Source organism: Fundulus heteroclitus, unplaced genomic scaffold (assembly GCF_011125445.2).
Source record: "Fundulus heteroclitus isolate FHET01 unplaced genomic scaffold, MU-UCD_Fhet_4.1 scaffold_678, whole genome shotgun sequence".
NCBI classification, from domain to species: domain Eukaryota; kingdom Metazoa; phylum Chordata; class Actinopteri; order Cyprinodontiformes; family Fundulidae; genus Fundulus; species Fundulus heteroclitus.
Genome location: NW_023397119.1, coordinates 1 through 27,319, shown reverse-complemented (window position 1 = coordinate 27,319; position 27,319 = coordinate 1). Strand labels below are relative to the sequence as shown.

The following is a 27,319-nucleotide window of genomic DNA, read 5'->3' as shown; positions in this document are numbered from 1 at the left end:
ATGAGGCGGAGGGATATTTCAGGTTCACGTAGTTTAGAGCCCAAACAAGCGACTTCACTTTCAGAAACAAGCCCAAAAAACTACAACCCGCAACTCATGAAATTTACAAGCGACTTTAGAAAACAGAAGACCAAAGTGGCATAAAATAAGTGGGCTTCACAACAGTGAGCACGGGTCTGTTATGCTAGTCTCTAGCATCTTTGAAACGGAAGGCGCCAAGGGTAAAAAAACACAGTCTGGAGGATGTTGTGGGGGAAAAAAGCATCAATGTGGTTAAAAAAAGACGCCGTTATGGTTTAACAAAGTTAACGCGTTAAAACTGACAGCCCTAATTTTAATTGATGTTTACATTGAGATATTTCATCTGCAAGAAGAACCAACTGAGAAGAATAACACAAAAATAAGGAGGCGTCTGTGGGGCCTAAACACCAAAGCCGCAGCAGACAGATTTAACTCACATCGTCCCTTTTTGGTCTCCTCGGCTCAAACTGGTACGGCTGGATTTCGTCAAAAGTCAGGTTGCTATCAAGAAAGTCTTCTATATATTCCAAATCGCTATCAGATGATGACGATAAATCCACGGCACTCCCATCGCTGTGGCTAATTAATCCATCACTGTCTTCGCATTGAGCACTGGTCGTCGCCATCTTGGATAATAGCGCAGTGACAAACAACAAATAGAGCGTTGGGACTTGATCAACAGCCGATTCCTGCAACATGACGTCACAAACTGGGAGGTGGCAGTACTGATCTTGACCAACATGGATGCCTCCAGTAAAGCACATTCAAATGAAAATTACTCTTAATTAAAAAAAACATATCATTTATTGAACAGTATGTAATGATTTTATATTTAAAGTACTTTCAGAAGTTTGAATTCTGAATATGACCGTGACTTCTCCTTTAAATGTGTGTAGATGTTCCCTTTCCCTCTTCCTCAGTGGGTCAGTCTGGTCTGATCAGCCAGTGTTTAAGACCCCTTTGTTTGTTGTGTGTCAGCTCAGTTTGTTACTTTGAGGTTTTGTTTAACTTTGATATTTTTTGCCTTGAGTTAGTTTCTTCATTTGACCTCTTTTAAGGGCCCTGTAATTATTGTGTGGACTTATGTTACTTTGGGGAAATAAAACCCATTTTTCTTGAAAATCACCACTGTGTCCTCATGCTTGTCCGGCTCGGTCCCTCACAACATGTTAGTCTTGGATATTAAACAGATTAATTGTCATTGTTGTACACATTGTTTATTATGCACATGTGTTTACACCATCTTCTGTTAAAAACAAAACCTATTCATATAATTAAAACTAATAAAATGAAACAAAATCATCATCTGTATGTCAACTCTGTTTAAGAAGACTGGTTACTGTTAGAACACTGCAAAAACTTGTCATCTAAAAACAGGTAAAAAATCTAGATATTAGTCTGAATCTCCTCAAATTAAGTGAAATAATCTGCTAGTTCAGTAAAACAATTGTACTAGAAAAGATTCTTGGAAAAAGGAAAAATATCCAGGCTTTAGACAAGTGAGAAATATCTTAAAAGTTGTGAAATATTTATTCCAAGTACATTAAGTCAATTAAACTCACGACTAGCCTGTTAATGCTTCTTTCAGTTTTCATTCTCAATCACTTTTATGGAGAAGATCTTAAAACCAGGGCAACTAAATAAGATGAATCTGCTGCATTCAAGAATCATTATTAGGTTATTTATCTTAAAACAGTACAAAGTATTTACACACAAGAACATCAGACACAGTATACTGAGTACATTCACACATGGACTCATTTGTTGGGCTAATTTGTGGACTAATCAGTTACAGGAATCGTTTGATTGCAGTGATGAACAAAATATTAAAGGTACCATCATTTTTATCCAGGCATGTTTCATGAGTTTATTTTTTAAATCATTCTTTTGATGCTAAAGCAATGACTGATTTTCATTTATTGTCATAGAATGTTTATTTATTATTACTTTTGTCAGATTCAAGTTATTTCTGTGACCATTGTGACCAATTTTGTCCACGTGTGTGTAGAACTTTATTTAAATAGTTTCTCCTAAACAAAACATGTTTTTCAATCACTATACACATGAATGACAAGACAATTTGTCTTTGTAACTTATTTAGTGTTTCTGTCAGAACTGGTAAACCAACACCTAAAGCAACAAATCCTCATATTAAGCAGAACATTTGAGGCACATAATGTGTTGATGAAAGAAAAAACTGATGTGTATATCAGAAAGTAAAGGATTTAAATGTAAATGTCAGCTTTCCAGCCCTCAGGTCTAAACCTTTCAACACAAAGCTGAATGTCAATAACACTTAGCTGGAACAACTCTACTTCTCACTAAAACTGTTCCAACCTGCCATGACGTTTTTGGATGAGCCTGTGCTGTCTTTCTCCTGGATATTGTCCTTTAACACTTCAGTCTGAATGACAGACAAAAGGCTTGGGACACACTTTGTAGAGGTGAAATGTAGGCTGTAGTAGTATGTCATCAGATACAGCAAAGCTTCACCAAGGTTGTCTTTGGCAAATGTTGGAATGGGAGAGATTCCACCTGCCAGGAGACAGCGAGGCTCATCCAAGAGCAAGACAGGGCAGAGATCTCCTCTGAAGGTACACAGCTGGATCTTCTGTTGGCTAAAAGGACAAAAGAGTGAGTCTTTACGGGGGCTGAACATTAAATCACCACTATATCACTATCACAATATCACACTCTCTCCACAGTCCTTTGTGTCCAATATTCACTTCATTAAAGGACCGTTTGGAGGGAGTTTATTTCTATTTCACCAGTTGAGGAGACTACAGTAAAGTCTACAGGGGTCCCTCAGTTTTAGTCGTCTGGTTTAGTTCTTGTTTTGCTCTTATTGTTCATTTTTTGTTGCATTTGTGTTATTACTGAGGAACAAAACAACTAAGCATCCCATTTCTGTAAAATGTAAGAGTTAACAGGTAAAATCATTTGGATTTTAACTAGAAATGGTTGAAGAAAGAATCTAGGTAAAAACAAAGTGAGAAAGGATTATAAAGAGTGTGGAGAGGGTCTATAAAGGTTTAAAATATATCCAAATAAACACAGACACATCTATCTATCAGCCTGACTTCCAGCCAGCAGGATCATGACCCAAACACAGCTAGAAGCAGCCAAGAACGGCTAAGAGTGAAATACTGGACTATTGTGAAGTGTCCTTCTATGAGTCCTGATCTAAATCCTGTTGAACATGGATGGAAGGAGCAGAAACGGGCCGTCTGGAGAAGGCAGCCTTCAGTCCTGAGACAGCTGGAGCACTTTGCTCACCAGGAGAATAATTATCAGTTTCAGGTTATTTCAGTACCTATTGTTACTATTGTCTTTCTTTCATTAACAGCGGGGTACCAACAAACAGACATTTGTAATAAAAAACAACCTATCCTCTGTTTTTACAACCACAATTATCCAATGTCCTGCTACATCTGCTCTGTGTGTTAAAATCTCCCCATGAAACTTGTTAAAGCAGATGGCTACACCAGCTGACTTATTTGAACCCTGAGTGAATAACATCCTGTCGCCCCATTGATTAACCCAGAACGTTTCATCCACTTTCGCTGAATGAGTTTCTTGTAATAGAAAACAGTGACAGTTTTGCCCATTACAAAACAAAAAGAGTGCTTTTCTTTTCACAATGTCTTTGATGCCCCGAACATTTAAGGAACCGGATGAAAAAGTTGTATTCCTAACGAGAACTTAAAACGCTTAGAAACAAAACAATTATAAGTTGAACTGCTCACCCTACTAACAGCAGATGGCTTCCTTCCCTAACAAACCAGTGCGTCCCGTCTTTATGTCATCCTGAAAACTTCTCCGTCTGCCTCTCTTAGCCGTCTCCAATCCTGCGTCCCTCAATGAAGCCGTGTGGACCTCGGAAAAAGGCTTGTTTCCCTGCTCGCCTGGCCTGCTCGATTTGTGGCCACAGCCTTCTCCTCTCCTCCAGATCTTCTTTTGGCATCATCTCAGCAAACTGAATCCCTGCTTCCTTACAAACTGCCGAGCCTTTGCTTCTCTTCCAGATGTCTTCTTTCACTCGTCTGTGGGTGAAGAGAATCATCACGTGTCTTTTTCTGTTGTCGGTCTTCCTTCCAAGCCTGTGCACTATGTCCACCGCATCATCAGTTTTTCCTTTTAGGTCAGGGACAACTTTCTGGAGAATGTGGACCACTCTTGCGCGGATGTCCTCTCCCTCTCTTTCCTCCAAACCTTTGATGCGGAGACACCACCTCATTCTGTATCTTTCTTGCTCTTGGACTCGCTCTGTCAACTCAGAAACTTCTTTCTTCAAGGAAACATTTTGCTCAATTGTTTCACGTTTTTTTTTACACTCCTGCACTTCTTCGGCATTAAACTGGACCGCTTTTGTTAAGTTAGCAAGCATTGTGCCACTCTGCGTAATTTGCTCCTTCAGGTCCACAAGCTGATTCTCCACTCTCTTTTCAAGATTTAGAATGGCTTGAAGAATGGCTTCATTTGAAACGGGAGATTCGCTTGTTTCATCTGGCTTTGTTTTCTTTCCTGTCTGAGTCTTACTCGGAGTCGGAGGAGCAGAGTTGCCTTCACGCTCCCTCTTGTTTAATAGAGCTTGGGATCCACGTTGCATTGTGGGACGTGGCGGCCATGTTGATGGCTACGCGAACGTTAACATAACGCTGACATAACGTTGTTGAACGAAGAGACGTAGAAGTAGAATAGATAGAAAAAAGATGTTAAAATCCCGAAAAGGATCTGGAATTTACCGGGACACATTAAACAGAGAAGCCAGGGACCGGTATGTTGATAAAATCAGCATTATTAATAATTTGGATCCATATGAAGTTCCAAACAATGAGTGGAGCACCGACGACGACTTGTTGCCACCGTTTTGCATATCGGATGTCTTCGGCTACCTTGTTTGTGGTGTGAGCGCCTATACTTCAGAACAGTTCCAAAGCTACAAGTCCTTGGAGTCTCATGTGCAGTTCATGAATGGATGGGTTCAGGAGCTGCAGATCATAAAGCCAGCAAACAGTGGGAACACAGTAATTCGTACAAAGGTAAGCTGTGCTCAGACGGGCTCTGGCACCTGCTAACCGTCAGTGCTAACAACCACTCACGCATGTAATGGACTTTTAACTAGCTGCTATGTGTTTCAAAGGTGTAGTTAGTAACGAAGAGGATGAAATGCCATATCAACCGTCTCTGGGCGCGCATTCATGCATGTATGTGGTGTCGCGGCTGAAGGAAAGAAACAATGTAGGCTATAAAGTAAAACCGTCCATCTTTAACTTACCAGAATGAAAATGCAGGGAACACACTCTCACTGACATCGGGATACTGTGGAAAGTTATGATCGGTCGTCTTACAGCCGCGATCCAAGCGAGCCGACGACTCTTCGTTATCTCTGACACTTGTTCTCTGTGGTTGCGCCTCCAGGCAGGAAAGCGGTGGAAAGTTAACCCATTTTCTATGTTTTTCCCATGGCGATCATGTGTTGCGCTGTTACAGCCCACAACACAGCAACGGTTTACCATGGTTGAAATCAAGTTAAGGTGAAATTAATCAAATTAAAAGACGGCTGAGAGGGAGTACAGTACGCAGTAGTCATAGGCAGTAGTCTGAGTAGCGGTAAAGGAGGCAGTCAACATGGCGGCCACACAAAGTAATACGTCGTGACGCCCAAGCCCTATTGGGACACCTCCATCGCATAGTCGTGTTCCACATTCTTACCGACTTGGTCGAGTTTTGGCTCTCTTTCAAGTTCTCTAAGATCCAGTTTGAGCTTGGCAGGTTTTATGACTTTCTGAGGCTCCATGATAAATTTTTAGGCTGGAAAATTACAGAATTTTGGACAAAATTTTGGGACCTTCTGGAAAGAGCGTCTGCTCAGTTCGCCATCTTCACCGCCCCTCGCGTGCGCAAATGAGCTGATGGTACGGATCATGCTACCGGCACGGATCAGGTAGTGACAATGCGTTCTTGAGCGTTCTCGTGTGCTCGTGACACGTCATCAGCCTCAGCCCGAGCACTGTTCCAATTGCCGAGAACGCCAAACCGAGAACGCACCACATCCCCGGATGTTGTTCTCGCCCCGCCCTCTTTATCGAGCATGCATCAGAGCAGACTTGTGCGTTCTTCAGACTGACCGCTTGCCCAGAATGCACCGCGGCCGCAGCTTGATTCGAGACGGCGCAAACAGAGCTCACAGCGGTAAGTTAAAAATTCCCTTTTCTGCTGCTGTTGTTGTTGTTCAAAAGTACGTTTTCAGATCGTTTGAGGCGAGAACATTATACATTTAAGCTTCCCTATGTGGGCTGTTTACAGAGTTAGTGCGTAATTTCAAATGGACAATTATGCATACAGCCAAACTGCTGACAAAGTGGTTTATGGATAACAAGGTCAGTGTTTTGTGTTGAGATAGTTTTTAATATAATGGAATTAAAAAAAGAGTGGGTAGACAGAAGGAGAGGTCAAATGGCAAATCATTATATAAGAACTAAATATTATAGCTATTTAGATATATATACAGATTGATCAAAAGATGTTAAAGGAAAAGTAGGTATAGGAATATACATTCCAATGATGAAGGTAAGCATTGGGAGGAGATTACCTGATCAGATGTCAGTATATACAGCAGAAATTATGGCAATAATTATAGGATTACAATGGATAGAGGAAGTAAAACAGGGATAGAGTAGTTTGTTGTGTTGATTCTTTGGCAGCCCTTCACAGTATCCAACATATATATTATTATTATTACATGAACTCAGAAAGAGAAGATTTATTATTAGAAATACATCAAAGTTTGTTTAGAATACAAAAACTTTAGATAAATGTAAAGTTTTGTTGGGTTCGAGCCCATGTAGGAATAAATGGAAATGAAAGAGCAGACCAAATAGCTAAAAAAAATCAATTAGAACAAATAATATTATAAACATACCATATGGGAAAGGAGAAGCTAAGACAATAATTAAAAAAAGAAATTAAGGAAAAATGGCAGAATAGATGGAACATATATAAAAGTGGAAGAAATTATTATAGTGTACAGAAATTTATTAATGCCAAAGGTGTGATTAGAAAGAATAGAAGAGAGGGGACTATTTTAAGAAGGCTAAGATTTGATCATACTGGGTTAAATAAAACATTATTTTTATTAAAGAAAATAGAAACAGATGAATGTATAGAATGTAAAGTAACAGAAAATGTAGAACATATTTTATTATATTGTAGGAAATATGATGAAAAAAGGATAAGAGTAAAACAAAAGACAAATAGGAAGGGAATGGAATTTGAAAGGATTAATAGGAACAACAGGAGAGGGGATAAAGCAAATGCAGAAAACTGTTATTAAATATCTTAAGAATACAGGATTATACTATAAGATTTAAAGGTATAGGTATATATGGATGTACGCATAATTGTGTATGTATATATGTGTGTGTGTGTGTGTGTGTGTGTGTGTGTGTGTGTGTGTGTGTGTGTTTGTGTATAGATAGATAGATAGATAGATAGATAGATAGATAGATAGATAGATAGATAGTTAGAAAGTAATCATCACATTGATATGGCCCATGCTACATACTCCGGTACAGTAGGTGGCGGTATGCACCATAAAGTTAAGGTTGCAATCTGCCATTAAACAAAAAGTAGAAGAAGAACAGCCGCGTTGATCACTTCCGGGTTCTTTGTCCTTGTGTTGCTGTGAGGCCAGAATCGGGAGTGTTGGTGAGGCTGGAAGAGAGCAGCAGCTGCTGCAGGTGATGAAGTCTGGAAAGAAGTCCAGCAGCTGGAGGCACAGCGGAGAAACTGGAGGGAAGCAGGAGCTCAAAGAGCGGCAGGACGCAGCAGAGGAGACACCAATGATGGGGGATGTTTTCCAGCCCAGAGTTCTGCTGCACCCATCAGGTTTGGAGATTTCCTTCTTCATGCTAACTGTGTGGATGGAGCTAAAGTTTAGGAGCCGTTTTCAGCAGCTGATGGATTCCTCCTCTTCATCACAACTCGTTGCAGGGTTTCCCCCAGAAAACTGGCTAAGCCTGCAGCTCTGCACAGGAGGTGCTAATGCTAGCTTAGCATGTAGCATAGGAGGTGCTAATGCTAGCTTAGCATGTCGCACATGGGATGCTAAAGCTGTAGCAACATTCAGCATCAAGTTCTTTTTGTTTGTCTGCCTGGTAAAGTCTCCCCCCCCCCCCCCCCCAAAAAAAAAAAAAACATCACTTTTTGGTTTATCTTGTCTGGAAAGATGGTTGTTCCTATGGAAGACCAATCCTGCCATAATTTAAATGGATTTAGACTACATGCAGAAATAAATAAGAACAAGAATTCCTTTATTGTCCCGCAATTGGACATTTCTGGTGTGACAAACACAATGACAGTTACACACTATATCAGTGAGGCAAAAAAGAGAAAACCAGTGAAATCTAAAGTTTGTTCTAAAGAAATACCAAGAGTAGAAGATACTGGTAAAATATCAGAGTAAATATTGACCAAGGAAAGAAAAAAATACTTTGATAGTGGAAGTATTTAAATCAAGAACATTTAATGTTTTTATTAATCAGAATATTATTCAATAATACTATACTAATAATACTATTCAACAGAATAATATTCTGTTGAACAGAACATATATTATTATTATATATAATAATAACAGAACATATATAATGCAACCCTTCCAATCACCATCATTGGTCATCAGGTTTGTAACTTTGAACCAAGGAAAGGAAGAGTAAAGAAAACTGTAGAGGAAGAAGACAGTGGTTCCTAGACTAATCAGCTTGTGGCCTTTGAGAGACTGGTGCTACGAACATTGGGGTGACAAAGGTAAGGGGGGTCGATCCTGATTTGCAACTGTTTGATCTGCTTTTATGATTTGTACTGCATCACGTTGGTGATGACCCATCCAAATACAAGTAGAACCACAGTAATGGTCATAACCTGAATGTTGGTCCAATCTGTAGCTCGAGGGACCGAGCTCAACTTTGATGGGGTGAGACTGAATTTAATCTGCTGGGTAAAACCTGTCTTTCTATTCTGACATCAATGATGAAATTGTATACTTATAAATAAATCTATTAGCCTACTTCAATCACTGAATCAAATTTGACAATGTCAAGGTGATGCAGAACCATATTTCTGATGTGGACTACTGGACCTTGAGATGGGGATCAGAAAACGGTTTGGTTGGGCAGTTTTAGTCTGTAAATTTGTCATGGTGGTTGTAATATAACAGATCTTCTGTCTCTGGGGTGCTAACAAATCACCTGTTACCTGCCCGTTCAATTTTGGTTTCCACACCTGCACCTTTGAAGGTCATTCTAGCCTGACAGTTTTGTTCATGGGAATCATTCCTTAGACCACACAGGTAATTGGTTAAATCTCTGATAAATGAAATACTTGGACATACACAGTGAATGTCCTTAGTTTTGGTACACAAGTCTAAGTTGGGGACCAAATAAAGTTTTGGGTCAGCATCATGATATTCTAACATTTAGGGGGTTTGTAGGTGTATGTGAGACAGACCTTGCCTAAAACTGACATTCAATATTGACTTAAGCCTATACACGTTAGCTCTTTTAGTTATGGGAAGGTTTCATTGTGAAACACTGCTATATTTCCACACCTAATTCCCTCTTTTCTAAGATTTGTAAAGACGTTGCATTAGTGCTTGTATCTGTACACTGTTGGTGGTCAACATGACGCCTTTGGCCGTTTGATCAGTTTCAGTCTCTGTTGACATTGTTGTAACATTGTAAAGATCTAGTTGTTCATAAAGCATGTAATGTGTTTCAGTGTTGGCTGCAGATGTTAAAGAAGAGGCTCCTGAAGAACAGAGTCCTGAGGGGGAGCAGCAGGAGTCAGAGCCCCTCCACATAAAGGAGGAACAGGAGGAACCCGGGGTCCATCAGGAAGGAGAGCAGCTCCTTGTGAAGGAGGAGACTGATAGCAGGTTTCCATTAACTGCTGCTCCTACCAACAGTAAGGATTTATTCAGTTTGTTTCTGTGTCCCGTGTTGCAGCTAAAGGCCAAAACTCACTGGATTCAATTGCATCCAGTCAGACAAAACTATAAAGATTAATGTGTCACTGTCATTAAAATGTTATTCAAACGCAACACACAATAAGATTAATTTATGTGATAATGTAGGAAATTTAGGGCAAACTATTAGAATGTTAAAACCTATATTTACATTATATTTAAATGCCCTTTGTAATCCAGGGAGGAATACCAAGCAGTTTTGCATATGTTATACATTTGCAATGTGAAAACTGAGTAGGTCTCCTCTCTGCTCTCTTTGCTCTGACTACATGCAGGTTTTTCAGGATGAGGCAGCTGCCTGTGCCTGTGAGGCAGAATTGAGGGAAGTATGGAGGGACTCACTGCAGCTCTAGCTGCTGTTCTGAGAGAATAGCAATAGACCCAATCAATTTTTTGTGGTCCTTAATATTAACATCACTCTAAATGTAACTTTTCCTTTGATTTCTACATTAAAAACCTTCTTTGTCCTTGGCCAATCAGTGAAAAAAAGTCTGTTCACTTCACTTTGTGTCCCTTCTCCAGTTTGATTGGCCCTACTCTTGATTAGTGATGAAAAAAGTCATACTGGTACTGAAAAAACTATAATCAAAGTGCTCATAAAGGTGGTGGATAGCTGGGCCAAATGGAACCGGTTTAAATGGGACAAAAGTTTCCAGCCTGAACACAACGTAAAACCGGCCCACGGTCAGCATTTTTATTGAAGCAAAACTCGGCACAAACCTTAATGGATTTTCACAGGATTGTCTTGTTGCAAACCTTAAACATGGAGTGACATAAACGTGTACGTAAATACATTGTTCACTGTATTTATGTATGTTGAGTACAGTTAGATGTAATACAATGAGAGAGAGAGATATTACTGTGTCGTCAGATTTATAAAAACGTAAGCACACCACGCTTTTAAATATAAAATTATTACATACTGTTCAATAAATCATAAGCTTTTTTTTTAATTAAGAGTAATTTTCATTTGAAGGTCCTTTTATGGGGGCCGCCATCTTGGTGAAGAACAGTACTGCCTCCTCCCAGTTTGTGACGTCAGGTCGCGGGACCGGCTGTAGAGCAAGTCCCAATGCCCTATCTCTCCCCTTGTCAATAAATATCTGTTTTAATGCCAAAACATTTTTAACGGCTTAAACAAAGATAGACATGGCATTAAGAATTTAAATTAGTACTAATTTTACATTTAGAGACATAAAAAGACAACAAATATGCACTTAAAGTACGGTTTATGGATTGGGTTCTGCAGTGTTATAAGATGAGTATAAAACTCATCTTTAGAACAATCTCTGCTCCCCTTCTTGGGGGAGTGGGGGTGAACGCGGGCCTGGGTGTCTATTGTCATGTGTGTTGAGAGTTGTTAGTGTTGGGGTGGGATTACATTTTTCAGGTGAGGATGTTTGGAGGGCTATGTGTCCAGCTGCCTATCTCAGTCCTGGTCCATGTCGTCTCCATCGAGGGAACAGCTGGTCTGTATTATAAATATAATACCCAAAATAAAGTGTTGCTAACGTGTGTTACTTTGAACGCGTTATTGCTGGTAAATTGGCTTGGGTGGTTAACATTTAACTGAGTTTGACTCAGTCAAAAAAAAAAAGTCTTGAACTCTGAATTGTGAAAAGGAACAACCAAAGACTGACAATCGGGCCTCGGCCCATCTAGGAGCCCTGCCTGACAGGAGCCAGAGAAACGTACAAAATCTTTATTCTGATCGCAGGAATAAAGCAGAGGTGAACAATTAAACACTAGTTTTGCACTGAAATGACGGGTTGAGACAACACGGAAGTCACGGAGTTGGTTAGTTGGCTAAGCTGCGCGGCTACCAACTGAAGCTGGTCGTGAGTGGAGCTAATGGCTAAACCAAGAGACTGCATTTGTTCCTGTTGTGCAGCTAGCTGCCGCCCGAACGCATCTGCTGGGCTTTGGTGGCCAGAGCCTTCTGTCATGTTTTTCAAATGTTTAGCCCACATACAGATATGAACAGGAGACCAGCACACAGTTTTAAGGTGTTTATTTTTAAAGGAAACAATGCAGAACAGAGAACGAAGCTACTCATAGCCTGGAACGAGGCCTGAACGTCGGGGCGGGGATGACTGTAAGGAAAGGGGAATAATGAGTCAAAGACAAGAACCAGGAACGTGTCAGAATCGTGCGCTGCTTACCATTAGTCGAAGAGACCTAACCGGGGAAGAGTAAGTGCCGAGGGAACTAGTGTGCCTACTCTAGTAGGTGGGTGGTGGCTGGAGGGCGGCAGATGGAGCTGGCGAGAGATCCGAGACAACCTCAGCAGGCAGGAGCGAAAGACTGATTGACCAGAGAACAGGAAGCTTGAGGGTGCCAGTGGAATCCGGGAGGGGAAACCTCAAGCCCGACTTGGTAACGGCAAGGGAGCATGAGGGGGAACGCCACAGCAAAATCTGAGCAGAGAACTCCACTGGTACACGATCCTCTTCGGAACTCCAAGACAGGTGAGTGCATCCATGCACACAAAACTGTGACAAAACAGGAGATCAAAAAATTAGTCCAAAGTCAGAGAAGGCAAAAACTCACAGCAAGCAGAATCCAAGGCTTGGTCAGAGGACACGTTGTAACACAACTGGTTTAAGGCTCTTGCATCTACCGTCTGTCTATGCACTGCTTAAGAAGCCAGAGGAATCTGCCTCTGATGAGCCGCAGGTGTGGGACACGCCCCCTCAGACACCACCACCTGTGGAAAAAACCCAGAGCAGGAAGACACATGCAGAACCCTGACAAACAGTCTTATAATCTGATGCTCTTTTATGTGTGGACATGGACACAAGAGGCACATTGGACAAAGCGTAATATTTTGTTTTAAAAGCATGGCTGAAAAGGTCAATGTCGTGTCATCAGCACTTTAAGGTTAGAAAAGGTAGCTCTACAAAACTGAGTTTTTTTCAGGGGTTATAACGGTCATGTCATTTAATTCTGTGTTTTACTGCTCTGCATGTTCTGTCAAAGAATTTAATCTAGCAACATTTAGCCTCTTCTTTAACATCTGCAGCCAATATATCAGAATTAAAATGTGCCTCAGTAAAGGATGAAATCCAAACATTTTCTAATCTGCCTAATGTCTTTCAATATTTCCTGCAGATGTTAAGCAGAAGCTGATTGTTAAAGAAGAAGCTTCTTTAGACCACAGACCTCCTGCTGACCTGCATGACCCAAAGCCCCCCCACATAAAGGAGGAACAGAAGGGAATCTACATCAGTCTGCCAGGAGAGCAGCTCAATGGGAAGGAGGTGATTAATGCCATCAGGTTTTCAGTGGCTGCTCTTCCCATAAATACTCTAGATAATGAACAGTCTCTGCTGCTCTCACAGGTTTATCCAGACCAAATTAAAGGTAGAGAGCTTCCAGAAGAGAATAATGGAGACACCAGGATACAAGATCATGGAGATGCTTCAATTTTTTTAGAGACTGAAGACACTGAGGAGGATGAAGAGGACAGTGATGTAGATCACCCTCTCTCTGAGCTGAAACACTTGTCAGACTCTGGATATAAGAAGTGTCCTACAGAGAAGAAAAAATGTAGGAAAAGCCACATGGGAGTGAAGCTTAGCTGCAAAGACTGTGGCAAAACATTTATGGGAAAATCAGCTTTAAACAAACACATGAAAATCCATACAGGAGAGAAGCCTTTCTGTTGTGATCTATGTGGACAAAGATTTAGCGACAAATCTAATTTAAAGTCACACATGAGAATCCACACAGGAGAGAAGCCTTTCTGCTGTGATCTATGTGGACAAAGATTTAGCGACAAATCTAATTTAAAGTCACACATGAGAATCCACACAGGAGAGAAGCCTTTCTGTTGTGATCTATGTGGAAGAAGCTTTAGCCACCAAATCAGCTTTAAACACACACATGAGAATCCATACAGGACAGAAGCCTTTCTGTTGTGATCTATGTGGAAGAAGCTTTAGCCACAAATCAGCTTTAAACACACACATGAGAATCCACACAGGACAGAAGCCTTTTTGTTGTGATCTATGTGGACAAAGATTTAGGGACAAATCTAATTTAAAGTCACACATGAGAAGCCACACAGGAGAGAAGCCTTTCTGCTGTGATGTATGTGGACAAAGATTTAATCAAAAAGTAAATTTAAACACACACATGAGAATCCATACAGGACAGAAGCCTTTTTGTTGTGATCTATGTGGACAAAGGTTTAATCAAAAGTAAATTTAAACACACACATGAGAATCCATACAGGACAGAAACCTTTCTGTTGTGATCTATGTGGACAAATGTTTAGTCACAAATCTGTCTTAAACAAGCACAGAAGAAACCATACAATGCAAGAAATGGCAAGTTGTTTTGTATAGCACATTTCAGTACAAAGACACGTCAAAGGGCTTTTCATGATTAAAATAAAAACAGAAACAAAAATTTGACTACAAATTTAGATGTTTCAGTTAACAGTTTAATCAGAACAGTCAAAGGCAATCCTAAACAAATGTGTTTATAATCTTGATTTAAAGAACTCAGGCTTTCAAGCACTTTTTACAGTTTTTTGGAAGTTTGTTTCAGTTGGTAGAATATAATAAGTCAACTTTTTACAGGTTGTAAAGCACTTTGGGGTCGTCGGACTAGTTAATGTGCTATACAAGTACAAGCCATTTACCAGATTAGGCTTGAATCAGAAGACCTTAGTGGTCTGGAGGGTTGATATGCTGATAACAATTTTGTGATGTATTTAGATCCTAAGCCATTCAGGGATTTTATAGTCTGACAAGTATTTTAAATTCTATTTTCTGAGATACAGTAAGTTAGTGTAAGGTCTTAAAGTCTAACTCTTGGACTGAAAGAAAATCCTGAAAACCGTTGAATAACTTCCAGAACAAGGTAAAGTTTGAATATTCATGTGTCAAAAGTGTTCAAATTAAGTTTAAATTTGAAATATTGCGCATTTTATACGCCGATTTTGGTACTCCGAATTTGGTGCTGTCTTCGTTTACGATCGGCCATTTCCGACGTGTGACGTCAGTTCAAGAACACCGAGAATGCGCGCAGCGAACTTGCATAGAAACACACAGGCGTTTACGTTGTACAACCTGTACGGCAAACAAGGATATAAGGATGTTTTCCAGTATCTTCTTTCACACACCAAATCTGCTGATCCACGTCTACTTTGAGCAAGCGCTTTTAAAAAAAATCGGCAAACTAAGTCCACAATAAAATGCCTTCTAGCGTCGCTTATAGACCAGTTCACTGCTATTGTTTTCATGCGCGCCGGACTGGAAGGAAATTGACGAGTTCTCGGCGTATTTTTCTTCTTTAGATAACGTATCACAAGATCGTTTTAAGAGTAAGTTGATGGTATCATATTGCCAGATTTATACCGCAAAAGCCTGAAGGGACGGAGCGAGTCTGTGAAATGCTGGCCAAGGGTTCCGTACGGCGACATATACAGCTACCTTATAAACACGCAGGGAGTACACACGAGAGAGCATGGAAGCATGAAACCACTGGACGGCTAAGAATTATTTTATATCGGGACAGACACCAGCAACCCCCGCGACCCCATGAGGGATTAAGCGGGTCAGAAAATGGATGGATGGACGTTCAGACATGTTTGTTTAACAGCAGAAAGCGGGCACACAGCGCTTCAGCAGAGAGGAAGACCCGCCCGGTAGGTTAAAACAAACATTGTTCACTAAGGATTATTTTGGTGTTTTTGTCTTATTAATCCTTTTCACAGACTCATGCCAGAGGGTTTGCATACATTGTACATGTACGTATATATAAAAAAAAAAATGCCGTAGTTGGTGGCTGTAGTGCAGACCGCTGTGAAGTTGGCTTGACATTGGATATTCAAGTTCCGCGGAGTCAGCGGGATCTAGCTCACGGTTGATCTGGTTGAAGGACTCCGATTTCGGCCAGCGTCTCTCAGCTGCTCCTTTCTCCCATACGCGGTGGGACCGTCAACAAATCTGATTTGATTTTTGTTTCTCAAGAGTGCTCCGCTGACGCCGCGGAGCTTGAATGTCCAATGTCAAGCCAACTTCACCGCGGTCTAGTGCGGGCCAGAAAGTAACGCTACATACTCTGCCGGTGGATCAAAAGGTCCGAAAGAAATGGAATAAATTTGTAAAAGAAACGCGAAAGGACTGGATTGCCGGCAGTGACAAAAGTGTTTCATGCAATTCACACTTCACGAGCGAGGATTGTGAGGGGTACTTAAAATGGAGCATGGGCTCTATGTCTTGGGCAGGTTAGACTTAGTCTCCTCAGGTTCACCTTGAGGAGACTATATCTAACCGAATATATATACGAATATATATACTTTCTTTGTATATATATTCGGTATCGGAGTCGCCGATGCTTGAGGGGGAGTTTGAAGGTGTATCAGACATTTTTTTTTAATAATTTTTTTGTACGTAGAGTACGAGTTCTTAATAAAGTGTAACAAATCGTTGGCGAAAGACGTAGTATTAGCAGCTGGATGCACGGCACTAGTTCTGTTTGTGACGTCACATTCCGGAACTGCCCGATTGAGGAATGTTCTGGCACTTTTGCTTATACAGCAAGTTTTATCGAAATTACTTCCAAACGGCGCACATAATTCACATATATTATACATTTCTTTACTCTGGTGACTTTTTGAATGCATCAGGCAAAAAATACATTCAGTCCAAGAGTTAGACTTTACGGACCAGGTCGATGTGCTTTTCTTAGTCTTATTGAGGATGTGAGCAGCAGCGTTCTGGATCAGCTGCAGCATTTCAGTTTTCTATTTGACTAAAATTAAATGCATGGATTAGTTTTTCCGTAACCGGCTGTGACATCAGTCCTTTAATCCTGGAAATGTTCTTCAGGTGATGGAAGGCAGACTTTGCAATCACATTTAGATGCCTTTGCAGGTTCAAGCCTGAGTCCATTAGTGCAACAACCCTCAAACTGGGGTCTCCAGACCATGCATGGGTTGGGGGTCTGTGAAACTATGTAGTTGGGCCTGAGGAGACACTGCTGAGGATGTGTCGTGTTTGAGTCAAGTATCATAATGGACAAATATTTAACTCTGTCCAAATTATCATGTAAAGTAAAAGCCAAATCAGCTAAAATTAGGAAGTATGACAACAGATAAATCGAGTTTGGCTTTATGGAGAATGAGGATTGGAGACCAAAATGTGTTTGTCTTCAAGTGCAAGAAAACAAGCTTTGTATCTGGTGGCGTAGAGCAATGCAAACAGTAAGAAGCCACACTCAATAGGAATTGAGTGTCCACCACATGTCCACCTGCTGCGGTGGACATGTGTGAGGTTCTACTTGGTACAGATGCAGCTAACAAGTTGAAAACTGTCCCGCTTTCAGACGACACGATGAGAAGAAGAATTAAAGAACTGTCGGCTGACATTCAGGAACAGTTATTGGATAGACTGTGTTAATGTGATCAGTTTTCTATACAGCTGGATGAACCTACAGACATTTCCATTGCTGCTCAACTGATAGCTCTGGTGCTCTATCCCTGGGAGGGAAACATTTTGGAGGATTTTGGTTTCTGCAAGGAGGTCTTGGGCAGGACAACTGGTGAGGAAATATTTAAGCTAGTTGATGCTTTTCTGACTGAAGCAAGACTGAGCTGGAAAAATGTCTCTCTGTTTGTACGGATGGCTCAGCAGTGATGACCGGCCCAAAGAGTGGAGTTGAAGCGTGGATAAAATCCATCAATCCATGCGTTATAGCTACCCACTGTGTCCTGCATCAGCAGGCACTAGCTTCCAGAGACATGGACCCAGATCTTCTGTTCTGAACACAGCTATCACTGCAGTTAACTTTGTGTAATCCAGAGCTTTGAAATCACAGCTGTTTGGTCAACTTTGCCCAAATCTGGATGCTGAACATGACGCACTGCTTTATCACTGAGGTGTGATGGTTGTCTCGTGGAAAAGTGTTGCAGAGTTTTTGAGCTACACGGAGAAATGGCTGAATTTATGAGGAAAAAAATGGACATTGTACATTTCTTTCATGATCCAGACTGCATTGCCAAGTTAGCCTATCTTAGACATATTCAATATATTGAACAGCCTCAACCTCTCCATCCAAGGAAGCTACACATCTATCCTTGAAGTTAGAGACAAAATCACCACCTTTATGAAGAAGAAGAATACAAGATGGAATAACAGACATGTTCCCCCAAATGACTGACTTTTTAAACACTGAGAAGCTGTCTGTTGCTATTGTGAGGGATGTTGTGACTTCATACCTAACATCACTGTGTGAGAACTTCAGCTCATATTTCTCTGATGTGAACACTGATGCCTGGGACTGGATGCTGATCCATTTTCACCTGATGCAACAAGAAATGGCTTAAGAGGTAAAACAGAGGAACAGCTCTTGGAGTTATCTTGTGACAGAACATTAAAGGCCAGATTCCAACAGGAAAATCATGCAGACTTTTGGGCCTCCCTCTCACATGAGTATCCTGAACTGGCTGCTGAGGACATGAAAATATTGCTGCTGTTTTGTTAGAATTATTTTTATTATTCTTTACATGTTTATTTTTATTTACCATGTTTATGGCATTTATCACATATTTACTCATTACTATTAAAAAGGTTTTAAGGTTTGAGTTTATTCAGACAAAGTGTTTTTCAGATGATTAATATCTCTCTTATGTATTATTGTTTGTGTTTATTATTATTGTCATTTATTTACTGGAACATATACCATGCTTCATCTTACCTCATACTATGTTTTTCAACTGTCTCTCTTATCATTGCAGAAGGCCTGCAGAGATAAACTCTTTTTTCCAAGACCTGAACTGAACTGTGTGAATGGCGTTGTATTATCTTGAATGTCACATCATAAATGGTTTCTAATTAGGGACCTCCCTGAACACAATAAAGAGAGAGGAAGCACAGGGTGTGTTTTCAGAGCAGTAAGGAGTTGTAACTGAGCACATCTCTGCTGTTCTCCTCTCAAATAAAACCAAACTAACGCTTGTTGTCTTTCTTCCCTTGTGTTATTTAATGAAGGTTTAGGTATTTGAACCTGACATGTTTCCAACCACTTACCTCTGTGAATCAACATTTTCAACTATGACTGTAATGAAGAACAAATGCAGAGCTTGTTTACAAGTGGAAGATGATCTTAGAGTTTGTTTGTCATCCATGCCTCCAAGAATAAACTGTGTGGGGAGAGACAGGCTCATCCTTCTCACTAATTGTCAAGAGGTTATTGATGTCATTGATGAATGGCTTGACTGTGTAACAACGTCTAAAGCAGATATTGATAACTGGGAGTTGGTTCCACAGGAGAGGAGCCTGATAGCTAAAGGATCTGCCTCCCACTCTACTTTTAGAGACTCTAGGAACCACCAGCAGACCTGCAGTCTGAGAGCGAAGTGCTCTGTTAGGAACATACTGAGTAATCAAAGCTCTGATACATGATGGAGCTTGATTATTATAGAATCAGCTTCACCTGTTAAAAAATCTAAACTCTCCTGAGTTCTCTAATGTGTTTTTCATCTGCTTTGACTCTAGATTGAGAGAAGTAGCTATTTTAATCCACAAAAACGTTAATTTTACAATATTAAACAAAATGTAGATTCATTATAATAAAAACATCTGTTCACAAACAATAGTTATATATTGTCAGTTTATATGGTCCAAATGCTGATGATCCCTCATTCTTTTATAAACTTTTATGCACTTTCAAAGCAATTGGATTGTTCTCCTTTTATTGGGGGTGATCTCAGCTTTGGTCTAATTGAGGAAAAAGGTTGATTACAACAGGGAGTCAGCTTGGTTGGCTATCAATAAATGTAGTCAAACAATACATGAGTGATTTTGGTCTTTGTGATACATGGCGATCTCTTCATCCTAACAGTAAGGAATATACTTTCTTTTTAAATGTCCATCATTCCTACTCTCGTTAGGACTACTTCTTAATCAAAAACTCGCTGCTGTCTGACATTTCACATGCTGTAATACATCTTATTGCTGTCAGTGATCATGCTCCAGTTTCTTTAACCCTAAAAAAAATTAAAAAGTAACCCCACAAAACAAAAACTGGAGATTTAATACATCACTGCTTAAATATGAAGAATTTATCAAATATTTTAAAGCAGAGTGGGCTTCATATTTGGAATACAATGATCACCAAGGAACCCCAGCATCTAACCTCTGGGAGGCAGGGAAATCATTGATGAGGTAAAAATAATTCCATTTTAATCTCATAAAAAGAAGATGGAAAACAAAAAGATTCAGGAATTAGAAGAACATTTAAGTTACTAGAAGCCTCCCAGGAAGAGGGTAAGCTGGAAAAAGTAGATTAGAATTAAACCAATATATTAAAACAAAAGTTAAAGAATAAACCAAGTTGAATAATAGCTTTATTTTGTTGTTTTACAGATTTGACAGTCTGATAAAACCAGTGAATGCAGTTATTTCCTGTTTAACTTTGAAGCAGAGCTGGTGGAAGTATCAGTGCTCCCTCTAGTGGACGGGGTAGTTGTTGCAGACAGTAACTGAGTTGGGACCCTGCACAGACTTTAAGCACCTTCTTTATTTTCCTCCACAGGCTGCAGAGTCTCTTTAGATTAACATGTATTATTCATTCATGTTTCTCCTGATAAAATGTGTAAAATAATGTGCACTAAATGTGAGACCTCCTGCAACTTTACACTTGTTTAGCTCAGATTACTTAAACTCTAGCGCTGTGAAGTGACTTAGTGAAAACAAAGACTGGTCATAGAGGGAAAGTGTTTCAGCTGTGTGATCAAACAGCTCAGTTTGTAGAAAGTATTCTGTGTGGTCTGTAGGCTCATTTCTCTGAAGGCTCCTGAAGGCTAACAAGCTAACAAGGAAAAGCAACGATAAAAAGCTTGAAACAAGTGTTGACCTGTTGGATGGTCACTACAACATGAAACCAAAGTTAAGCTGAAATGGTTCTGGTAAGTTCTGGTTGCTGATAAATTGTTGGACATGATGATTTCAAAGTGTAAAGTTCTCAGACAAGCAAATGAAGAACAAAAGCCAACATTTCTTGATCTCCATTCAGAGTAAAACCATCAGAGACAGGTTTCTCCTGAGACCCTGGTCCAAAGAGCAGCTGCTCCACTGTGAAGGTTCTGAAGACAAAGCTGTGATTCTGGTGTCCCCTGATGTCAGCTTCAGTTTCTTCATGGATCAGATAGACAGACAGACTGTAGAGACGTGTTCTGGCCTCAGTTACCCAGAAATCCAGCCCTGCTGCTAGAGCCTGCTTTGCCCCGCCCTATAAAAGGAAGTGGAAGCCTTTACTTCCTGTTTGACAGTCTGACCTTTGACCTGACCTGGTTTAGATGAAGGAAGCACATGGAGCAACCCTTTGGGTAAGTGCACTTTGAGCTCAAGCGGTGACTTTAAACCTGTAACTGTATTAATGTGACTGAATGTGGAGTTCAGATGGTGAGAGAAGAGGAGAAGGTTTAGATGTGAGGAGACCTGAAGCTGCTGCTTTGGTTCTCCAGCTTCTGGATCGGCTCAGTCAGAATGGTTCAGAGGTTGGATTCAGATCTCAGTTTGTTGCATTGAAACACTAATAGAGGTCATTCAGATCCAAGGTTCTTCTAGCTCAGCTTTGGTGGTTGGTCTGTTTGCTGAGGAGCTTTCACAACATGTTGGTGCTAGCATGTGGAGTAGAACATGCTAACTCCTTTGACCCTGCTTGGAGATGTTGACTGTGTTCAGAGACTCTGTTTCAGTTGTGATGTTGAGTTTCTGAAGGTTTGTTGAACTTCTTTGAGCAGGTCAGCTGAATTTAGCATGTTGGACTCAGATGTTGATGCTGAGATGTTTTGGAAGTTGTTGCTGAAGCTCAGATCAGATGCTGCTGTTGAACCAATGTGGTTCATCTGTTTTAGAGTTTCCATGTAAGAAAATGAGATTTGAATCAAGCTTTGAAAGTATTTTGATTGAGAAGATCCAGAAGCTAAAGAAGTAAAGCAGCAGGTCCTCCTCAGATCCAAAGTTTCTCCTGTTGTTCTCCTGATGTAACTCCACATTCCCAGTCAGGTTGATCCAGTTTCAGGTTTAAAGTTACTGGTGTCCAAGTTAAGCAACAAGTGAGGAAGCACAAGCAGTGAAGGTGTGTCAGCAATAAAAAGTCAGCTCTGCAAAGAGCATAACCCCCTTCATGAACCTCCTGAGAAGCCGGGGAGGGGACACGGCCCCCCTCACCCACTCCCTACACTGAGACATATACTTACCTCTCCAGGTCACAGCACAGGCTCGGAGTTGAACCCAGGACCTCCACCTCTGTATCTTCTGGTCACAAGACAGTTCCACTGCACCATCAGGTCCACTCCCCTCTCATGTTTTCTCTTGGGTGCTTTTAAAGTTTTCATTCAGAATCCTGGATTCATCAAAATACAGACTCTAGGTTCTTCATAACAATAAGGAGACCTGATAGGTAATGTGAACTCAGACCTTCTAGATTACCAGCCTACAGTCTATCACACTGAGCTACTGACTGACACTGGTTTAACTCTTTCCTATCTTGTTCAAATTTCTCTCAAATTGTTCAGTTTTTGATTTATTTAAAACAAGGAGCTCATCTGTCTTGATCTCATGACCTCCATAGTGCTTGATATCTGAGCAAACACCTGAGCTATCCAACCAGGACGTCTTCTGCTGCATCCTAAAGCCTCTCACTCATGATCTCTGATCTATCGGTCAATCTGATAAATGGAAGCTGAAATCTGGACGTTTAGCAGCTGATGGGAATTTGCTTTAAAACTTTACCAACTAAAGTCAACTTGAATTTCATTAAAGCAATAGAGAAATGTCTAAAGTTTGTTAAAGTAACTAAACATAATTAATGCTAAAGACTCATTATTATCAGGTCTTGGGCTCTTAATGTCTTCTCAGGCTTTGATCCCAAGCTTTATCCAGTTTAATCAATTAAAATATGTTTATCATTGTTTTTTTAATAAATATTCTAATTCTTTAATAACAAGAACAGAGGAAAAAGCTAAGTTAACCAACAGATAAAGAATAAAACCAACTTTATTTTGTTGTTTTACAGATTTGACAGGTTGATTAAAACCAGTGAATGCAGTTAGTTCCTGTTTAACTTTGAAGCAGAGCTGGTGGAACGTATCAGGTGCTCCCTCTAGTGGAGCGGGGCTAGTTGGTAGTTGTTGCAGACAGTAACCTGAGTTGGGACCCCTGCACAGACTTTAAGCACCTTCTTTATTTTCCTCCACCAGGCTGCAGAGTCTGTTTAGATTACCATGTATTATTCATTCATGTTTCTCCTGATAAAATGTGTAAAATAATGTGCACTAAATGTGAGACCTCCGGCAACTTTAACACTTTGTTAGCTCAGTATTACTTAAACTCTAACGCTGTGAGTGACTTAGTGAAAACAAGAGACTGGTCATAGAGGGAAAGTGTTTCAGCTGTGTGATCAAAACAGCTCAGCTCTGTAGAAAGTATTCTGTGTGGTCTGTAGGGTCATTTCTCTGAAGGCTCCTCGAGACTAAGACTAACAAGGCTAACAAGGAAAGCATACGATAAAAAGCTTGAAACAGTGTTGACCTTGTGGATGGTCACTACACACATGACAACCAAAGTTAAGCTGAAATGGCATCTGGTAAGTTCGGGTTGTCTGATAAATTGTTGGACATGATGATTTCAAGTGTTAAAGTTCTCAGACAACGCAAATTGAAAGAACAAAAGCCAAGCATTTCATGATCTCCGATTCAGAAGTAAACCCATCAGGAGACAGGTTTCTCCTGAGACCCTGGTCTAAAAGAGCAGCTGCTCCACTGTGAAGGTTCTGATGACAAAGCTGTGATTCTGGTTGTCCCCTGATGTCAGCTTCAGTTTCTTCAATGGATCAGATGGACAGAACGACTGTAGAGACGTGTTCTGGCCTCAGTTACCAGAAATCCAGCCCTGCTGCTAGAGCCTGCTTTGCCCCGCCCTATAAAAGGAAGTGGAAGCCTTTACTTCCCTGTTTGACAGTCTGAACCTTTTGACCTGACCTGGTCTGGATGGAGGAAGCGCACCATGGAGCAACCATTTGATTTGATCCAGTAGTCAGAATTAAAACTTCCTCTTTCAGGGCTTTAAGTGGAGCAGCAGGTGAATGTCCAACACTTAAATCAGCAGGACCTAAAACTGGGGACTCTTAGTTGCTTCACTGGAAACGAGGACACCAGCAGAGAATCAGTGAGATGTCTGCATGTTTTGGTGGACTGGGACCCAGTAACCACAACAGGCTGGTACAGTGTGAGGGGGCTGGGTCCTCTTCAGGACCCCGAGACTCAGATAGTTTTTACCTTGGGTTGTTTCTGAGGAGCCCTGCAGACGTTCTCCTGTGTTCCTCTTTGTCTGGGTTCCCAAAGCCAGCAGAACAAGCTGTGCAGCGTTCCAGTCCTCGGGTCAGAACCAGCCTCTCCATGGGTTGGTGGTGATGAAGCACAGCGCTGCAGCAGGAGGCCACGGACGATGAGAGCGGCTCTGAGCTGCAGCTCCTTGAGTCGTGTGACGTTCTGTTTGTGTTGCTGCAGCTTTCTGAATGTACCGTGTTTGTTCTGGTTCTTCTTCTTCTTCATGTGTATTTATGGCATCACGCCTCAGTGAGATATATTTATGTACACTGGAGAAAAATCTAATAAAACAATGGAAACTAACTGCATGACTTTTAATTTCATTATTATTACTACTACTACTACTTCTATTATTATTATTATTATTTTAACTTGAGATAAACGCTTTTAAAAGTTTTCTGGCTTCCAGGACTTTATTTTATATTTGCATTATGTTGATGCAAATGTATCAGAACTGGACCTGTTGTATATTTCAATGCAGGTTTTCCAAAGTGGGGGATATATGAGATGATTTTCTGCTGATGTGCTAAAAGATTAAATATTTCCCTATTTGTGAAACCGACTATTAAATTTTATTTAAATTTTATGACTTTAATCTCTTACTATTATAACGTGATTCTCCTATCTATCTATCTATCTATCTATCTATCTATCTATCTATCTATCTATCTATCTATCTATCTATCTATCTATCTGTTGTTATCTGAAAAGTTTCAGAACCCTTGTTTTAGAGCTAATTCAAAGTTTAACTTTTTTTAAATGCATAACTATTGTAACTTGATTTAAATTGGACTTTTATTCCTCTTCAACACGTCTGTTTCCCTCACCAGGTGAATAGTTCTTCAATATTTAGCAAATATCCACCTATTTTATCTGTATTTCATGAACTGGACCAGAATCAGAGCTCCAGACGGTGTTGGGACCTTCTCAGGCTTCAAACTCAATGTACTGGATGGAAAGATTTTAAGAGTTTAAACTGATCATTTAAAACATGGTCCATTTCCAGCACGTGAGGACAGACTGGGAGAAATGATCTCCCAGTGTTCATGTTCTGAGAAGAAACTGTCTTCTGAAGTGAAGCCAGAGCAGAAGCTGTGGAGCAGAACCCAGCTGCTCAGAGTTCTGGTTGACCTGCTGGGCTGTTTTCCAGGAGGAGACGAAGGTTTGGGATGTCGACGCCCCTTTCTGGGATGTCGACGCCTCTTTTTGCAGAAACACCCCGAAATTTAAGTCAAATACGAGAAACGTGGATATTTGGTAGATGAGCGAGTAGCTCAGGGAGTAAGAAGAAATGCTGCTTGGCTGACTGTTATCTAAAGGTTGCAGGTTCAACTCCAGAGAGCATCTTGCTGCTTTTTGCTTCCAATAGAGGGAAACTGGAGGTAAAAGTGGACTAGTCCAGGAGGTGAACCTGCAACCTGTGCCTCTCTAGCTCACTTCTTACTCCTCTGAGCCACCGCTCATCACACCAGAAAGGGTTCTCAGGCGCCATTTGTCCCATAAAAATCACAGATTTTGGTAAAAAAAAAAAAAAATCCAGGAACGAGCCAGAAGCTGAAGCTCCAGCTGAGGCAGAGGGCTGATCAGGAGGTGGTTTGTTGGTCTGAAGGCTCTTGGTTCTGCTCCACAGATCATCACCTGCAGAGTCTCCTCACACAGCTCTGCTTCATGAACCCACTGAAGCTCTTCAAACCACCAGGAGCCGGTTCTTACAGAAAAAGCCTTTATTTTTCCTCAGTATATTATCATGTTTACATAAATAGAAACAGGTTTTCTTTTTGGACTAGTCCAGAACCTCAGAATGAAACATTTAAAGGCCAGCACGGCATGCAGAGTCACATTTCATCATAGAAAATAAAACAGTAAAAACTGAGTTTTGTTAGTCTTCAGCAGAGTGAATGAGGTTAGTTGACCCAACTAGAGGAACCTGAACATGATGAGGGAACACAGAGCGTACGGGCAGAACCACCAGCAGGAAGTGGGCTTGGAGCCTTAAAGACGGATGCAGGAACAGCAGCAGAGGGAGACGTCTTCAGCTTTTATCCTGAAAGTCTGAACTCATCTGTGGAGACCACAAAAACCCCTTAGTTTTGACTTTTCTTCACAGAGGAGATATCGGTGTTAAATGTGCTTTGGCTGAATCTCACCATTGTGCACCTTGGAGAAATAATTGGTCCTAACAATGAAAGCAGAGCAAAAGCAGCACTTCTGAATATTAATAAACCAGCAGCCCATTTATACGTTTCAGCACAAGCTGCATTTATGTAAATACTACATGCTACATTTGTCCTTCTGCATATTTAGAACATTTATTCTGTAAGTTTTTCAAATTGTTCTTTGAAGAGTCAAAAAAGGTTTTAGATATCTAATAGTTTTATTTTATCGAAGAGTTTTAACATTTTTGACAGTGTCCTTCAGGGATGCTCATGTCTCGTTTTTCTTTAAGTGCTTTTATTTAGGTCTGCCTCTTATCATATCAGTGTCTCACCAATATTTCCTTTTAGTTACATACAAACAATAAAGACTTGATTCTTGAAAAGTTAGTTTAGAAGGCCTTCCTAACTCAAATTAAACCATAATCAACAAATTATGACCATCCGAATGAAATTGAGAAGGCTGGTTTATGATCCATAATCTGATCAGCATCCATGTAAATTCCTGAATTTACAGAACCCCTGCATGAGAAGGATGGAGCTGCAGCAGAAACATTTTGGGATTGAATCATTTTCCTCTCCACAGCAACAGCAGGAACGTTCTCTACATCTCAGAACCACTGCAGGTCCATTCTGTTGCGCTCAGAACAGTCAGAACCAAACACACCTCTGCCTTTATTGTTGGTTTTTTTCCTGCATGAAGAAGTATAGAACTTCTGTGGTTGTTTTATGGAAAATTCACACCACTCTGCTAACGTCAGAGAGTTTCTA

The 27,319-nt window shown here is 40.6% G+C and overlaps 1 long non-coding RNA gene across 1 annotated transcript; it reads left to right on the top strand.

Moving 5' to 3' along the window:
- The first annotated feature begins 9,941 nt into the window (after window positions 1-9,941).
- LOC118561586 lies at window positions 9,942-10,557 on the top strand. Its single transcript, XR_004930151.1, has 2 exons — window positions 9,942-9,987; window positions 10,324-10,557. It is a non-coding gene; the product is annotated as an uncharacterized LOC118561586 (long non-coding RNA).
- Window positions 10,558-27,319: the final 16,762 nt, after the last annotated feature.